This window comes from Camelus bactrianus, chromosome 6 (assembly GCF_048773025.1).
Source record: "Camelus bactrianus isolate YW-2024 breed Bactrian camel chromosome 6, ASM4877302v1, whole genome shotgun sequence".
In the NCBI taxonomy this organism is placed as follows: Eukaryota; Metazoa; Chordata; class Mammalia; order Artiodactyla; family Camelidae; genus Camelus; species Camelus bactrianus.
The window spans coordinates 97,813,214-97,830,231 of record NC_133544.1 but is presented as its reverse complement, the minus strand read 5'-3'; the positions used below and the strand labels follow the sequence as shown (position 1 = coordinate 97,830,231).

Sequence of the window (17,018 nt, the reverse complement as noted above, 5' to 3'; positions counted from 1 at the left end):
CCTTTGTTTAGAGACAGACCACAGTAATCAATCCTGAAGCTGAAAGATGAAGACCTTGTGAAGAAATGTGGAAGGACACACTGACACACAAATGTGTTCACTCTGCAAAAACAGAAAGAAGGAAAGAAAAAATAATTTAACTGCCCTATAAAGAGAATGGACAGAAAATTTGTAATAAGGGAGAGTGAAGGAAAGTTAGGGAAGGGAGGAGAAACAGTGAAAGGGAACTTGGATGCGGTGGGCAGAATAGCAGGTTTCTGGAGCTTACAATGAAGGATGATAAGAAAAAAAGTAAAGTTTAAAAAAGTTACAAAGTTTAAAATAGTTTAAAAATTAAAAAATAAAGTTAAAAAATAATTTTTTTTATAGTGGCATGGAAGATTGTAAAATGATGGAGGATTTTATTTCAAAATTCAAGTTGTTTGAGTTTCTCCTCCATGCTCCAAACAACAGTAAGATCTGCTTGTGTAATTGGTTTTGGGGGACACCACAGAGAGGGGTGAGCAATGCAGTTCGGTTGGCCAGGAGCAGAATGCTTTTGTGGAAGGCAAGACAGAAGAGAGATCAACAGTTTCATGAGGACAGAAACTCAAAGCCAGAAATTATCTTAAAAAGCTTATTGTGGTGGGCAGAAAAATGTTTCCCCCCCAATATGTCTATGTCTTTATCCCCAGAACATAGGAAGAGTTAAGATTCCCTGGCAAAGGGGGCCTATGGTTGCAGATGTGGTTAACGTTGCTAACCAGCCTACTCTAAGAGAGATGAGCTGGATTATATAGGTGGGCCCATTGTAATCACCAGGGTAGTTAAATGAGGAAGAGGGAGACAGAAGAGGGGAGAGAGGAGAGGAGATTTGACCACAGGATCTGGGTCAGAGGCACACAACCATGCTGACCTTGAAAGAAGGAAAAGAGGTCACAGGCCAAGAGACGTAGGTGGCCTCTGGAAGCCAGAAAAGTCAAAGTTACAGTTTCCCCTGAGGCGTTCAGAAACAGCCGTGCCATTATTTTGACTTCAGCAGGCTCCTGCGTTCAAGAACCCTACAAGGTTAAATTTGTGTTGTTTAGTGGAGACTATTTCTTTTTTCTTCCTACTACCATGTCATTTGGGGATACTTGTTACAACAGAAAGCGAATACACTAAGCTCCTTGAAATGTTCAGAAATTGCAGATAACACTGGACTGTCCACTTTGATATGGGATTGGGCTTATGTGAAAATCCAAAGGACAGTGTGACCTTTGCTAACATCTGCTTTTCTCATTTTTAGGAAGAGAACAGTAAGTCAAAACATCTGTAGTTATTATTTTAGACAAGTGTCTCTTAAAACATTATGTAACCCTTTGCCTTAGGACACCAAGAGAGTCTCTTTTCTTAGAAGAACATGGATTCCGTGAGATAGGGTCTTACATCTGAGTCCCACAATGGTCTCTTATTGGCAATGAGAACTTGGGCAAATCATTTACCTTCTTTAAGCCATAGGATCTTCATTTGAAAAGGAAGATAAGAATAAGGATTGTTTGGGTGATTAAATTCTACTCACAAACACACGCACACACACATATATGTACAACATTTAATACAGTGACTAACACATACTAGGCACTCAACAAATTCCTGTTATGGATTTTTAAATGCATGTATAAAAGGAGGAGAAAGTTGCGGGAAGTTGTGGGAAAACTTAGTTCACGGCCCCAAAAAGGGCCATCTCTCAACGGGCTCTGATCAGTCAGTCCCCAGTGATGGGCTAATAAGCAGAAACTATAGCACTTGAGGATTTAATTTAAACATAAAAAGGGAGGAATTTAAACATAATTATTAAACAGGAGGTATGTTTACACTGTTGGCTGGATCATCTTATCTGGAGAGCTTTAATAAGCAGAGAGTCTCCCCTGTTTTAGAGATGGGCATGCAGGAAAATTACTTGGATGGGTGGGCCGTTCTCACCCCAAGATCACATGACTTAGTACTCACGGAAGTAACACCTCTTGTATGTTATTCCAGATGGACTGTCCTCCCATGATTATTGTCAGCTGCATCATCAGTTCAAGGAGACAGCCACCTGGGTCACACTGGAATATTAGACAGAAAATCTCATTTAAATTTTAGATAGCTCTAACATGAAATAAAGTCATTATTTTATGCCTAAAATAATCTAAGGAACAGAGAGTAAAGACACTCTTCATTGGGCAACTAAGAGAAAACATGAAACAGGTTAGACTGTCAGAACACAAAGCTGTATTCACACGTCTTCATTTCTGTATTTTCACAGCCAATACACCAGATCTCCAGGATAAGTCACAAATCTGCCCTTAAAGAATGTGATGTAGAAACACGAGGAGTAGTAGTTGACAAACTGGAAGAAGAACACCTTCATGGCTAGGTTGTTCTCATAGTCAGTCTGGTCCTTGGGATCTCTGCAGCTAGAATAAAGAAAAGTTAAGTCTGTAAAACTGTGAACAGCCTTGAGACACTAATCAAAGCCACGGACACATGAGTTAACACGCTAAATATGTATATATATTTATATATATATATATACACAATTCACACTTTTTTCCATATAAGATGTTTTGAATTCCTTAACATAGCTACTATATTAATTCCAACTGTACACACTGTTGTAAGAGTTTCTCCCACTATGAATGCAATATTACAAAAGGCAAAAAAAAAAAAAAAAAAGTCACCCGTTCCTTAAAATTTATAAGCACAACAGTATCCAATGGGCAAGAACTGTCCTCTGTCAGGTGAAAGTTGAAAGAAAGCTACTTCTAAACATCCTGCTAAATGAAATTCTCTTGTCTCCCTGAACAGCAGGAAGGTAGGACTATTGAAGAAAACAAACAAAACACGGGGCAACTTGCTAGAATCATTTGGGGAACATAAAACATCCTCCTAGTTCAAAATTTGAATTGGTCTTAGTGTTTTCAGAAGATGACCACTGAGCAGACAACTGGAAGAATGACCCAGCCACATGCAGTGTGTGGGAAGCAGTTAACTTGGGCCGCTAAGCTGCTGGCTGGGATAAAAGCCAGAGAGAAGAAACATTTGTTATAGAAGCCACAGCTGATGAGAATGGAGCTACACTAACAGGAACAGCATGGGGGGAGGACACATAACAGTGTGATTACTTGTCCTCTCCGTAACGCACAAGCAAATTTGCCACTAGAACCACGACCCTCTTCCACTTATTTGCAATAGAGAGACTATTTACTTTCAACAATAGGGTACATGATCTAATGTAATTGAAATTATTATTAAGCACTGACATATTTACACAGAGCTTGGACATTCTAAAGCTTTCTTTATCCATTTTACTAATGCAAAGCTGCAGCTAATTCACTTCTCATATAGGCTAGAGAAAATACGTTTACACTTGAAGTTTTCTAAAGACTGTAATGTACTGGAATTGAAGTGCCTAAAAGATAAAGTCTCTGTTTTGACCTGGTTCTAAAACTGGTGTAGAAATGACCTCAGCTGCAGAAGGAGCTTAACAGACTCAGTCATCTTGATTGCCACTTTCTCATATATGACGTTCAGGGTCACAATGATGATAAAACTGATGAGGGAAGCAGTGATGGGCGTGGCCCACCTGCACAGTCAGGTACTTCTGGATTGGGTCTCTTCCATTCAGGTTCTAGGGAAGTTCTGCTGAAAATACAATGAACACTGAAAGTCCGTAGACAATGATCCCAATAACTGAAGCAATGGTCAACAAGACCTGACAACCCAAAAACCTAGCAGCATAAGGCTCACTAATGATCGTATTTTTACACAGAAAACTTGCCCCCAATCCAAGCTTAAACAGAAAACATGCACGTGCTGTAAACCTCACATAAACGTGAAAAGTGATGTAAATCGCATGTAAATGCCACAAGAGACATGAATATCAGGCATGTTAAATTTTAGGGGAGGAGGAATGAAGGATGTCAAAAAGAATGAGTGCATCCACTAATGTAACATGCTGACAGCAGGAGCAGCTGTGTGCAGGGCATAGGGAATATATGGGAACTCCACTTTCTGTGAATTTTTCTGTAAACCTAAAACTGCACTAAAGAAGGAAGCCTGTTAAGTATATCATTAAATGGCTGAAAATAGAGTAACTGGTGGCATGTTCTTTTGGAGACAATTCTGTGATAGCAGAACCAATGAAAGTATCCCTTCTACATCTATAGAATTACTTAGGTTATGAACTAGTTGTAACCCATGAAGGGGATATGCTTCCTTTCAAGGGAGAACCTATCACTGATTCAGGGGTCAGCAGGTGCTAGCTGTCATCTTCATTCTTAATAGGACAAGTGAAGCTGTGGACATGCCCTGAGGGAAATAGTGGAAGTGACAGCAGGTCTCTGCTGATGAAAGCTTCACATGCTTTTCATACTCCTTGAGATCTTAAAATGGCAGGTATTCCTACTCCCTGCATTTGCACAAGATTCATGTCCCTGATCCATTGTAGTTCTGACTGTGTGGACCCAAGGACAACGGGAGTGTCTGAAGCATAATTTGCACGTGGCTGATAGGGCTTCAGTTCCTCACTAGGCAGGTATTTTTCTGCCCACTGAAGAATGCACATTAAAGGTCCCATTTTTAATCTGTTTTCCTTCCATCTACCTTCTTGGTCATAGTCCAGAAGCATGTACTCAGGGTCCCTGGCTGCTCCTGATGGCTGCCCCAGAGAGAAAGCTACAAAGAATGTGAATTTCAAGACTAAGTGAACCACATCATGTTATTTACAGTAACAGCGGGAAGCTGGCTTGCACCTGCAAGGGAGAGCAGATGGAGTGTTTACAAGCCCCTCCTGGAGCCACACTCCTGCATCTGGATTCCAGCTCCGATGCTAGCTGTGGGGCCTTGTGCAAATTTCTTATCTTCTAGGGGCTTCAATCTCCTCACCCATATAATGGGGGGATAATAATAGCAATTTATAGGACTATTGTGATGAGTCAATGATTTACAAATTGTGAAAACAATTAGAACATTAACCACAGGCATGTGAAAAACTCTAACTAAGTATTAGCAATGAATATGGTGACCAAAGTCTTAAAAAGGTGTTTTTCTTAGTTTTTAAGCCATCAGTTTGTAGACAAAGCATTTTATTTTCTCCTCTACTCTCTTTCATCATCCTTTTCTTCACAGAAAGTCTTCATGATTGTGAAAGGAATAACTTTTTGGTGTGTGTGTGATTAAAAGTGAAAATTAGTTAAGGCTGAGAAAAAATGTATTATAGAAGGTATATAAAGCCTTTCCCACTTGTACAGCACATATAGGCCATTTAAATGCTATGCATTTTTAAAAAGTCTGCATAATAATTTTTTAATTATTTATTAAGTAATCTTAATAGTTAAGACTCTTTAAATGCTTACTATTGCTTCAGCACACGTCTGTTTTTCTAAATCCTCACAATCACCCTGTTGGGAAGGTAATATTATATCTCTTTTACAGATGAGGAAATAGAGCCACGTGGAGATGATGCAATTTCCCCAAATGAAGCAACTATTAAGTGAAAGAACTGAAATACTCAAAGAGCCCAAAGACACACTAACTGTATAGCACTGTCTCCAACATGGTCTGTGAAATTAATTGTAATTCATTTCAGAACTTTTACAAACTTGACACATTTCCATTTTTCTTCCAAGCACTTAATGGGTTCAATATTTCTTATGAAACAGGAAAGCTTTCCATTCTCCTTCCTCAAGTTTCTTCGTATTTATCATCTTTTCTGATCATAACTTTAACATTTGCTCATTAAAGAAAATTTGAAAGTACTCAGTAGTGGACAGAACTGTTGTCCTGGATCTGTCCCCAGTCTTAGAAGGGGACTCAGATTTTGCTTTAGGATAAATAACCTCCCTTTTGTTTTTAGTCCTGTGATTTAAGCTCGATTAACCCACTCTTTCTGAAGCACCAGAGGTAGATCTCAGTTGGTTTAAGACAAATAATACCCCTCATTGTATTGGCCTCGCACATGATTGGAGAATTGGCAAATAACCCAGTAAGAGCCACTATTATGTGAGGAGATACGTGCTTGTGCCCATGTGAATGATAAGCTTCCTCTATCAAGAGAGGAAGCTGCCAAAAGAGACCTCTCTTGGTTTGGATGGATGATCTGGGATGCTGAGTGCCTAGAAGCAGCATGCTGAGACATCATTGGACACAGAATGAAGACAGGACAAGACCAGCCCTTGACATCATCTGGGCTAAAGTATCTCTCCTTGACTGAAGCCAGACCTCAGATCTGAGGTTTTCATTTACAGGAACCAATAAATCCCATGCATCCCCATTTTTTGGGTGTTGTTTAAACACATTGGAAATTGATTTTGTCACCTACAATGAAAAGACTCCAACTCTGAAAATGAATAAAAAATAAAATAAGAAAAATGCTTCTACCTATAGACATAATTCCTTCAGAAGGGTTCATTGTTGTATATTACAAATCATTTTATATATTAATTTTATTCTCAAGCCTATCATAAGCATAACATTTTGACATGTCATAAAATATTTTCATGGACACACTTTTCCATGGCTGCGTATTGTTCTATTTTGTGAAGGGTTGGAAGAATATTTTGGCTGAGATTTTATATATATATATATATATATATATACATATAAAAGTATGTCTGTGACTTGCATCCATACTGACTTTTCCCTGCCATTTTGAAATACTTCCTGATTAAAAGTTTTTCAAAGCTGAATTAGTGGATTAAAGCATAGGAATATTTTTGACTCTTGATATTAACTGCCAGACTGCTTTCTAAGAAGTCTTGAGGAGTACACCAGAAATTAACACAGGATTGTAAATCAACCATACTTCACAAAAAATATCCAGTAACCTAGGCATGGGATTGGTGATCACTGGCATTTCATCCTCATAAACAGAGCTGTGTCACTTGAGAGGTGGAAAATTACTTCATTTTGATGTGCACTGAGTGAATTACCATTGGAGTGTGACATCTATTTTTTCTTTGTGAATGTGTGTTCCTTTTCTCTGCCTTCTACGCTCCTGAGATTTTTTGATGTTACCTTTGAAGTGATCTGAACTCTCTATGTATTGAAGGAATTAGCCCCTTGTTGGATTTGTAAACAAATAAAATCCTCTGGTGTTTTGTTTAAAATTAGGATGCTTCTGATGCATGGAAATCTTTGTATACTTTCCTCAGAAACTTACTGCTCATCTAGAGTTTGTGTAAACATCCATATTTATTTCTAGTTTTTTTCTAATTGTGTTACTTTTTAAATGTTTCTGGAATTTATCACAATATATGGTTCACTGTATGATTTCAATCTTTTCTTTTCCCCCCAAGTAGCTAACGAGTTTTCCATTCACTGAATAACCTTTATTTATCTCCCTGATTTGTAATGCCTTCCATCTCATATATTAAATTATTATTGATATCAGAGCCCATATCTGGACTTCCTGTCCTATTTTCTAATCTGGCTATTCTTGAACTACTAAAAGTCTCATTATCTTATTAATTATTATATTACTAATATGATTTTATTCACAATAAACCCCAAATCAATTTTATAACTTCTGATATTTTGGAGATATGATCTTTTAATCTAGAATCATGTGATTAAAGCTTCTTTTATATCTTTCAGTAGTTTTTACTTTTATTTTATGATAGTTCCTACTATCCTTTTCTTAGGTTATTCTTAGACATTTTACCTTGGTTGTTACTCTTGGAAAATTTTAGAAATCTTAATGCCTCCATCTGGTCTCTTAATCAGACCCTGGAGAATCCTAAACCACTGATCTGATTTGAACAAATGAGGTGAAAAGAATAGGGGGAAGCACTGTGAGCAGAAGAGACTGTGGAACCTCAAGAGTGGCGCCCTCCATTGGCTCAGATGTTCTCTGGAAAAAGTTTTCTCTATGAGACTTCATAGTTCCCAGCTTCATTTTCAGTTTTCTCAGGATTTCACATTAGATTTTAAAAAGTCTGTGGCAGGTTCTTACCCAGAAAAAGAGCACTTGCACAAAGGGTTATATGTATACACTTTCCCCAGGTGGTAAATGGAACACGCTCTTCTTCCTAATTAAAAAAACAAGTTAAGTCAATCAAGAGATTACACCTATGAAATGACTTTTCTCCTAACTGGTCAATAAATCCTAAACATAATTTAAAAAAAAATAATTTTCAGACATAGCCTCATTATTTGTAATTGCATGGGTTTTTTTCCTGTTTTTTTTTTTCTTTTCTTTTCTTTTCTGTTAACGATGTCAAACAAACAACAAAATACGTACAGTGTTCATTTTAATACTATTTTTTGAAAATGCATATGTGAACAGTAAACTGTTTCCCTGCCATTGTCTGAGCTTGGGGATCTGGGTACCTGACGAGGCCAAGCTGTAAAGCTCTACTCCTGAGCTGGCCTTAGATTTCAGAAGTGACGCTAGTGACAGCAGAGTCCGTGCAGGACAGAATGTTTCACAGGTGTCGGCAGCTAACTGATCTCCACTGTGTGTTCCTTTGTTGAGCTTTATGTGTTTATTGGCAACAACTATGAAGTTTTCGAGTTTCCATTTTAGAGTTTATATTTATATTTCATTTTTAGAGATGAAATCAGTAAGACTCAAGTTTTACCTGGATAATGAAAGCAGATAAAGTATAATAATAGCTGTCACTAAGTACATGGCCTTTCCTCTGTGCCAGGAAGTCTTCCAAGTAGATTCTGCACATAAATTCAACCCGTCCTTACCATAGTCATGAGGAAGCAACTCTCTTATTCTGATTTTATAGGAAACTATGGTACAGAGAAGTTAAGTTGTCCAAGATCACTCAGGAAGCAAGCTGCTGTGTTCAAATATGAATTTAGGCAACTTCATTTCCAAGCTCTCACTACCACAACGCTGGCCTCTCTAAACAATGGAGCATACTTTCGCAAGTAAAGTAAAATGCTTCAATTAAAAAACTAAACAAAAAAATTAGGCAATTTTTTAAATAAGGAAGAACAATAAAGTGAAATGAGTTTTCATCTTCAATTTTTCAACAAGCATGTTCTAATGAAACTTTAAACTTATTAGCTGGCAATTTTAAATTTAAAATTGGCAGTTTAAATGACCAAAAAACTTTTATTCAGTATTTTTTTGTATACTGCCAATATGATACGTTTTTGTTTTTCAGGAATCAAAAGCATTATGAACAACTAATTTTGTCTAAGTTTCAGCTTTCCACTCTGAATGTACAGTCTTTAACAAAATATGCTTTGACTCACATCTTCAGTTGTAAACAATGTGAAATATTCATAATGGGGATTATTAGAAGCTTATTACATTGTAAAAGACAAATGTCACTTTCTATTGGTAGCTGAACCTCATTTCTTTCCATTTATAAAAAGAAGAGTTTGACCTGCTCCCTCCAGAACTTTTCAGTGCCAACATTCTGTAGATCTGTGATTCAATTTATTAAATCTATAGTTGGAGACATTTTCAGATGCTCCTTGTAAAAGCATTTTCTTTCCAAGGGTTATTCATGCTCACAACCTACTGTCCTGCTGCTGCTGCTGACTGCAAGTACCATTAGCTCTAAATTATCTCAGCTGATGGAAAGAAGCAATAATACAGATGACTCAAAAAATCATCTTTTCATAGCTCTGGAATGTTGATACAAAGATATATAGTTTTATTTTTTTAATTTTGCAGCAGGAGAGGCAGCAATAAATTTACATTTTAAGTTATGCAAAATGCCTAGCTCAAACACTGCTCAAACACTGATGGCACCTCAACAAATGTTTCCCTGCTTGTTCTACCCTTTCTCTGACTTTAGGATGAGAGCCATGCTGCTTTGTGCACATCCCAACCGGAAGGGGGAGCAGTGACCGCGACTTAGTTAAAGACAAAGGGGCACCTAGTCTACTATGAAAAGGAGGCGGCAATAATGAAGGCACATGTGAAAAAATGGGAGTCAACTATAAAAACCAATGTGTCTTTCCTCCTACATCTATGTCATAGCAGCTAATTTATATTTTGCATTTATTTATTGGTGTTATGAAAGGATACAAGTCAATGCCTCTTTTCTCATACACTTATACCAGACCTTTTCTTTTCCCCCTTTTTACTGTTAATATGAATGAAGGACCTCAGTTCTCTTCTGTGTCCACCATTCCAGGGAGTGCTCCTTCACCTTGGCTGCACATTATAATAACAAGAGGAACTTTAAAAACTTCCCTATGCCACAATGTACCCCAGGCCACTAAGTACCATCAGAGTTAGCAGTGATGGAATCCAGGCACCAACATTTTTTAAGGTCCCCTGGTGATTCCAACATGCAGCCAAGGCTGACAAGCCCAGAAGTAAACAGACTAAAGTGAATCTAAACAGCGCCCGCTTTTCCTGGGTAATCTCATCTGTCTCCACGTGGGGACACCGCTCCTCCTATTCTGACCGGACTTGTTCTTCCTGCTCAACCGTGTCCCATTTGTACTCAAGTTATGCCTGGTGCAGCTTCCAGAGCTCCAGAAGTAAGGTGACTAACAGAGAGAGAGAACAGCAGAATGTGGATCTTCAGTGATGACTGATGCTTCAGAAATCTGTACTTAATATTTATTACCCTTAACACTTTCATAAACGGTTAATAAAATCACATTTTATTTATAGACGATACTAAAGAGAAACATGAGTTAATGCCTTTTTTTAAGAAAAAAAATGTAGATTATTTATTGAACTTTTGGAAACAGACTAGCTCTCTAGCTCATGGGAAAGGTATTAACGTGATGGTCAGACACAGGTGACTGTGTCTGATGCTAAAGTATCTGCTACCAGCACATTATGCCCGCTAAAAACACAAATATCCGGGGGATGGGTATAGCTCAGTGATAGAGCACGTGCTAAGCATGTACAAGTTCCTGGGTTCAAGCCCCAGTACCTCCATTAAAAAAGAAAATTAAAAAAAGTAAAAGTAACTGTCACAATTTAAAAGCAGTGCACGGTCCACCCGCCAAGAGGAGGTCCTTTTCCTCACATAGCTCTGTCTCTTCTGTCCAATGGACCTGAGGGTGGGGAAGGGGATTAGAATGCTTTAGTAACCCCTCCATTTCTATTTTCCACCACCCCAGTCACACAAAATTAAAATAACATTCTTAAATATGGAAAACTGCCATTTTCCTCAATCTTCGGTAAAGTAATTTTTAGAAATCGTCATTCTGTTTTAAGACTCGTCAATTCAAATAGACAAAAACATCATGAAATGTTTATTGAAAAATGTGGCTTCAGGGTAAATCCCCTAAGCCCTTCTTCCAACCAGACTGTTACTCCTAGGCCATAACTCTAGAGAAATTCCAGAATAACCACTGTTCCCTCCACCATTATACCTGAGTCTCTACCATGATCTGAGAATAAAGAGAAAATAGACACAGTCCCTGCTTCCGGGAGCTCCTAGGTGCACAGGACTCATCATGAAATGATGGCTGAGGAGGCGTGTTAAGACGGCTTGGATAACAGTCAGCAGTGGGTGCTCAGGGCAGAGAGTCGGAACTGTAGCCAACGCTCTCCCAGAGGAGGGAACCACTGTGGTGAGTTCTGAGATGCCCTAGAAGTGATCAGGTGAAGTTATAATGTTAAGGCCATTTCTCCCTGGGGAGCTGCACATGCAAAGGAGGGAGGCCAAAGAGAGCCAGGTCACTTCCAGGAACTGCAAATAGTCTAGAAGTGAGAACAGGTTGTGGGAGGCAGGTGAGGCAACCAGGTGGAGAGATCACAGGTGCACATCACACAGGACTCTGTGTGCCTCCAAGGTAAAGGAGACATGCAAAGTGATCTAGAAAGAAAAAAGATAGAGGCAGGGAGACCTATTGGCAGGTTCATGTGAAGGCCTGCTGAGGCCCCGCTAGGAGGAGAGAGAAGAAAACATTTCAGCAGGTGGACGGATTGGCCACAGATGTGATGGAAGGGCAGGAAGAGGTCAAAGATGCCGGCCAGCTTTCTGGCTTTGGCAGTGTCCTAAATTATAGTGCCATTTCCTAAAAGAAGGGCAGGAAGAGGAGCAAGTCGTGAGAGGAGACAACTGATTCAGTTCTGGCTGGGTGCCTGTGGGCTCAAGGAGAGATGTCCAATAGGCAAATAAAAGTCTAGAAATCGGGAGAAATTTCTAGGCTGAGCCAAGTAGTTTTCCTGCTTCAAGAGGCTAATGGTTGTGAGTGGACAAGCTCATGAGAAGAGATGTAGAGGGGTAGCTCTCACCGTCCTGCACATGGGAAGCATCTTGGAGCCTTTAAAACATAGTGCGCCCCAGCCTGGTGTGGGGCCTTTGTACTGTTTATTGTTTTATAAATACTTTCTTTTTTGGGGGGGTAGTTAGATTTATTTATTTTAATGGAGGTACTTGGAATTGAACCCAGGACCTCTTGCATGCTAAGCAAGTGCTCAGCCACTGAGCCATACCCTCCCCACCATTTTTTTGTTTTTAGACATTAGCTCTACTGAGCAGTCAGGGTTGAGAATCAACCTGTAGAGAGCAGAGAGCCTTGGGGTAGAGATCAAGGAGAAGCTTCCCAGAGCCCTGCAGACCCCAGAAGGGCAGCCGGAGATGCAGGGAGCCTCGGATGGGCTGTGAGGAACGTGAACTCAACACTCCCCAATGACAAACATGTTTCAAGCACCCACTTCCCAGCAGTGTTTCTTCTGAGTTTACTACTTTTCCAGTAATACTGGGTGAGAATAGAAATAATCTGGACAAAGGGATCAAATTCAAATGCTCGTTCTGACCATTCTTAGCTGCGTGATTACTGATTAAAAGGTTACCGGTCTGCCACGTGTAAACTGGGGGACCTAGAACCGTGCTCGTGGGCTGCTGTGAGCGTAATGAAATGACAACTATAAAGGCACTCCTGACTCTCAGAGGTAATTGCTACTATTGTCCCCATTTGGGACACCAAGAAACAGAGTCACAGAAAGCTTCAAACATTTGCCCAAGATGAAGGTTAGTGTCTGGAATCAAGCCAATGACTTCGTGGATCCAGAGCCCAGGATCTTCTTACGAATAACACGGCACTGCCCAGGTTCCCTGCTCCAAAACCCGCCTCCCTTTGGCTCAGTTCCATGGGCCCTGCGCTGCACAGATGTCGTCACTGCCTGCCTGCCCGCCCGGTGTCTGACCCCGGCACTGCTCCCTCCATCTCACACACCGCTTCCTTGGGCACACCAACCCTCACGAGGCCATTGCTTTGGGTACTCGGATGTTTACACGGAAACGCAGGTGGCAGCCCAGCTTTTTGCTATAGATGCTGCTGTCAGTGGAGGCAAAGAGCTCACAGTTGGTGGCGGAGGCCACTTCTGGTATCCTCCTTGGCTGGAGAGCTGGATGGAATCCAGTTTCCCTCTGCAACTTAGACATCCAGCATGAGAGTTATGTAAGGCCATCTGGCCTCTCAACATAGAAATGATGCCCCGCAGTCGTACTTAATATTGTAATCTCCTGGCTCCACCAGGGAGCAGAGGCCATGGCCTGTTGTCCAACAAGTTTTGTTTCCTTACACGACAGCTACAATGGGGTGAGTAAACACCGGACCAGAAAATCTACAAAGCCCTCGTGTACTATTTCCTGACACTTGCAGGTCACCCAAATACCCCAGATCCTCCAAGTAAACAACTAGTAAGAGGAACTGAGCTGGCTCGTCTGTCAGATCCCTGATGGCAGGACGGATTTGTCCTCTCCTGCTCTCGGGATCATCCGTTCTCCTTCTGTGTGCCCTTCCCCGATTGAAGGAGACTGTTCTTTGTTTATGGGCTATGGAGTATTTGTGGCTGTCTGACGAGAACCTTCGAAACTAGAGCTCTTGGTGAGAATGGAAGCATGGCACCCACGTCTCATGAGCTCAGCTACCGAACAGCCTCATCTAGCCAAGACTGTGGCCAACACCAGGGGTCCACGCTGTTGAGGGTTGGGTCTGGAGAGCAATGCCTCCACCACTGAGAAGCTGCCCCACCACTTGTGCCCTTGTCCCCATCCAGGGGGAGGTGACGCATCCATGGGGTGAAAGCCTTGAGGGCACTAGGTGACTGTGGACCAAGCTGTGACTGGCTGGTCCTGCCCCCCAAGTGACCCATGTTACCCTCACATGCAGAAAATCCCCAAAGATACCCCTGCTTGAGGGAATGGGTCACCTATAAGCCAACTGTCCTCGGGCCACCTAAGAAGCAACACAGTATACACAGTGAGCCACCCACTCACTACAGTATCCAAGGCTCACAGTTCCCTCATGTGACACCATGTACCCCCAGCAAAAAGAAGACCGTTACTTTGTAATTGACTTGAGAATTCTACTGAAAACACTGCCTTCCACCTTCCACTTATGAAGTTCTTTCCAATGTGTCCCCTGCTCTGCAATTGTGCAATGAGTCCAGAGCTCCCTCATGAGAAAGGAAGGAAGGGGCCGGGCAAATCCAATAAAGGAATGGAATAGCCTTTAGCACCAAGATGGTGGAAAAGTCAACTCCCAGTAGATCTTGAGCTTCAATACACACTCACCGAAATACAGCAGGATGTTAAATGGCACTCCCACAGGTCCCAGGACAGGTTCAAGGCTGACCATAAAATGTCAAAGGGTGAGTGGTGGCCCAATTTCTGGGAATCCCAACACCTTTCCCAAAGCAGTTGGAATATTCCTCCCACTTATTAGCATATGAAGATACTGAGTGCATAAAATCTAACAATCCCACACCTCGTGGTTGCTCTCTCTGCTGAGATAGACAGCCCACACACTGTCTGTGGAGTGTGTATCTATTTTTCCTTTAAACTGGAGCACCCAACCCCCATGCCTCATGGCCTTTCTGTTGCCTTCTGAAACAGCCCACTCTGTCTATGGTGTATATATCTCTCTGAATAAATCTACTTTTACTGAACTGTGGCTCTCGAATTCGTTGCTGGGCAAACCAAGGACCCACACTTGGTGAGGTGCATCCCAGGGACCCAAATACGACCTGGGATATGGCCATCCTCTCCCCCACATTTTCCTGTATCATACATTCTTTCCCAAAGGATCTCACCTTGTGCACTCCAAAATAGACAGCACTCATGTGTCCTGACCAGGATCTGCTCCTGTGTGTATCATTTCTTATTTCCACTAGAACATCAACTTCAGGAGGACAGGGATTTGGTTCTGTTCACAAAGGAAGCACCAGCACATCACAGGTGCTGGAGAAGTATTAGCTGAATGAATGAGCTGTGGGAAGTCCTGGGATTTCCACCTGGAACTCCTAGCCTCTTGGGTCCCAGCTGACTACAGGTGCTCCCTGCTACTCATGGCTGACCTCTTGCCACCACTCTCTGCTCTGCCATCACCTGAGCTGGGATGAGCTGAGATGGGCACACACCCCGGAAAGCATGCCGCATGGTTCATGCCGTTACAACACACTAGCCCCTTGACTGTTAGAGGTTACTTAGGGTGGACAAACTGAAGGCAGCACCATGTGCACCGCCCTACCCCACAACTCACTTGAAGCACCAGGACTGCACACAGAGGAAACGCTGGCCCTTTGCAACCTAAGGAGAGGGACTATGGGTGAGAAGAGGGTCTCTGTCAACTAACAGTCTCTTTACAAGCCCAGTCTTAGGAAAGCTCTTTAAAGATACTTTTTGTATCTTCCATGTGTTTCTGTAATCCCTCTAGATTTTGTCATTTTAATCTACACATCAGAAATACAGATATTCTTGAAATCTCTATTGATTTTCAATGAAGAAAATCCTCAATTTCCTACACTGCTAAGAAAATTACTGCACTTTATTTAAAAAAAGCAGCTTCCTTTCATGACTTCCTATCTTCAAACACCTAATTTCACAAGAATCAGTGAAGCAGGACATGAAAATCATGCTGTGTTTATCACCTACAGGTGGGCAGGGATGAAATGAATGAGTACTGATCTCATGAGACAGGAAGGCTGGGGCTGTATTATTCCAGCTACAGATGGAAGGGTCCGTATCTGTGAGGGTGAGGAAGGACCAAGGATGAGAAACCAACATTTTCTAACCCATTTCTCTTTTTCAGATTCCCAGAAAAAACAGTGTGATTGTATCAACTAAAACAAGAACATCTGCACCCTTCTAAATGCACGCTACAATTTTACTACTACACACGGCACTCTGTCACTGACCTAAAGGCTGATGACAGCCAAGAAATTTGCAGGGATCTTATTCTGTGCTCATCCCATTTTGTCTTTGGAACCTCAGGATATTTGCCTCCTCTCCCTGAGTGTCATTTTCCTCATCTTTCAAATGGGAGTGTAACAGTCATTCATTTGCTCAGGGTCTATTCGACAACTGGAGACGGCTTATGAAAACAACAACAACAAAAAAAGCAAAACAGCAATTCTGATCTGTGCTCTCTTCCTCCTCCTCCCTGAACATGAATGGCATCTTTCACTGAATCCCGAACTTAAGGAGTAGTTCTGATGAGGAAGTCACAGGACTGCTGTGTAACAGAGAAATGACCTGGTGAAAAAGAATGAGTTGCCAGCAAATCCTCAAAACCCATAAGGGTGCAAACCCTGGGAGCTACAGGCATGGGTGGGAGTTCCTTGGATCCCCATTTCACAAATGGGGAGAACTTTGCAGGGTCCATGAAAGACACAGATAGCCCAGTAAAACCACACCATGTTTTGGAGTACACCAGGGCCAGGTCGCTGCTGACCTGTACTTCTTTGTGTCCCAGAGCAAGAGCCCTGGGCAGGGGTGACTGTGTTTGAGGATGGACAAGAACTTTCTGTTCTGTCTCTATTGCTTTATCTCTTCCTGCAATAAAACAACTGGTAGGACTCTGGTGGGAGCAATATACCCACATTCTATGGCAAACCACACACCAGGCAGCTCTAGCTGATCTGAAAGAGGACTCTTCAATGAACATATATACACCAAAGTCAGGCAGAACGCTGCCTGTGACCTTGGGAATCCAAACCAGCTTGTCCTCTTAATCAGGATATTCGACATCTAAAGAAAGTGTGCACCAGATGAAGACAATGACTTAGACAGCGTTGGTGGTTATGGCCAGCAGTATCTAAGGACAAGACATGCTGTGGCAGATGGGAG

The 17,018-nt window shown here is 41.4% G+C and overlaps 1 long non-coding RNA gene across 1 annotated transcript in view; it reads right to left on the bottom strand.

The window, feature by feature from the left end:
• Positions 1-17,018, bottom strand: part of LOC141577997 (uncharacterized) — a 56,313-nt gene that overhangs the window by 15,290 nt on the left and 24,005 nt on the right. Inside the window, exon 6 of the long non-coding RNA XR_012507809.1 lies at positions 1,972-2,069. This is a non-coding gene — a long non-coding RNA (uncharacterized LOC141577997). The remainder of the gene's footprint in view (positions 1-1,971; positions 2,070-17,018) is intronic.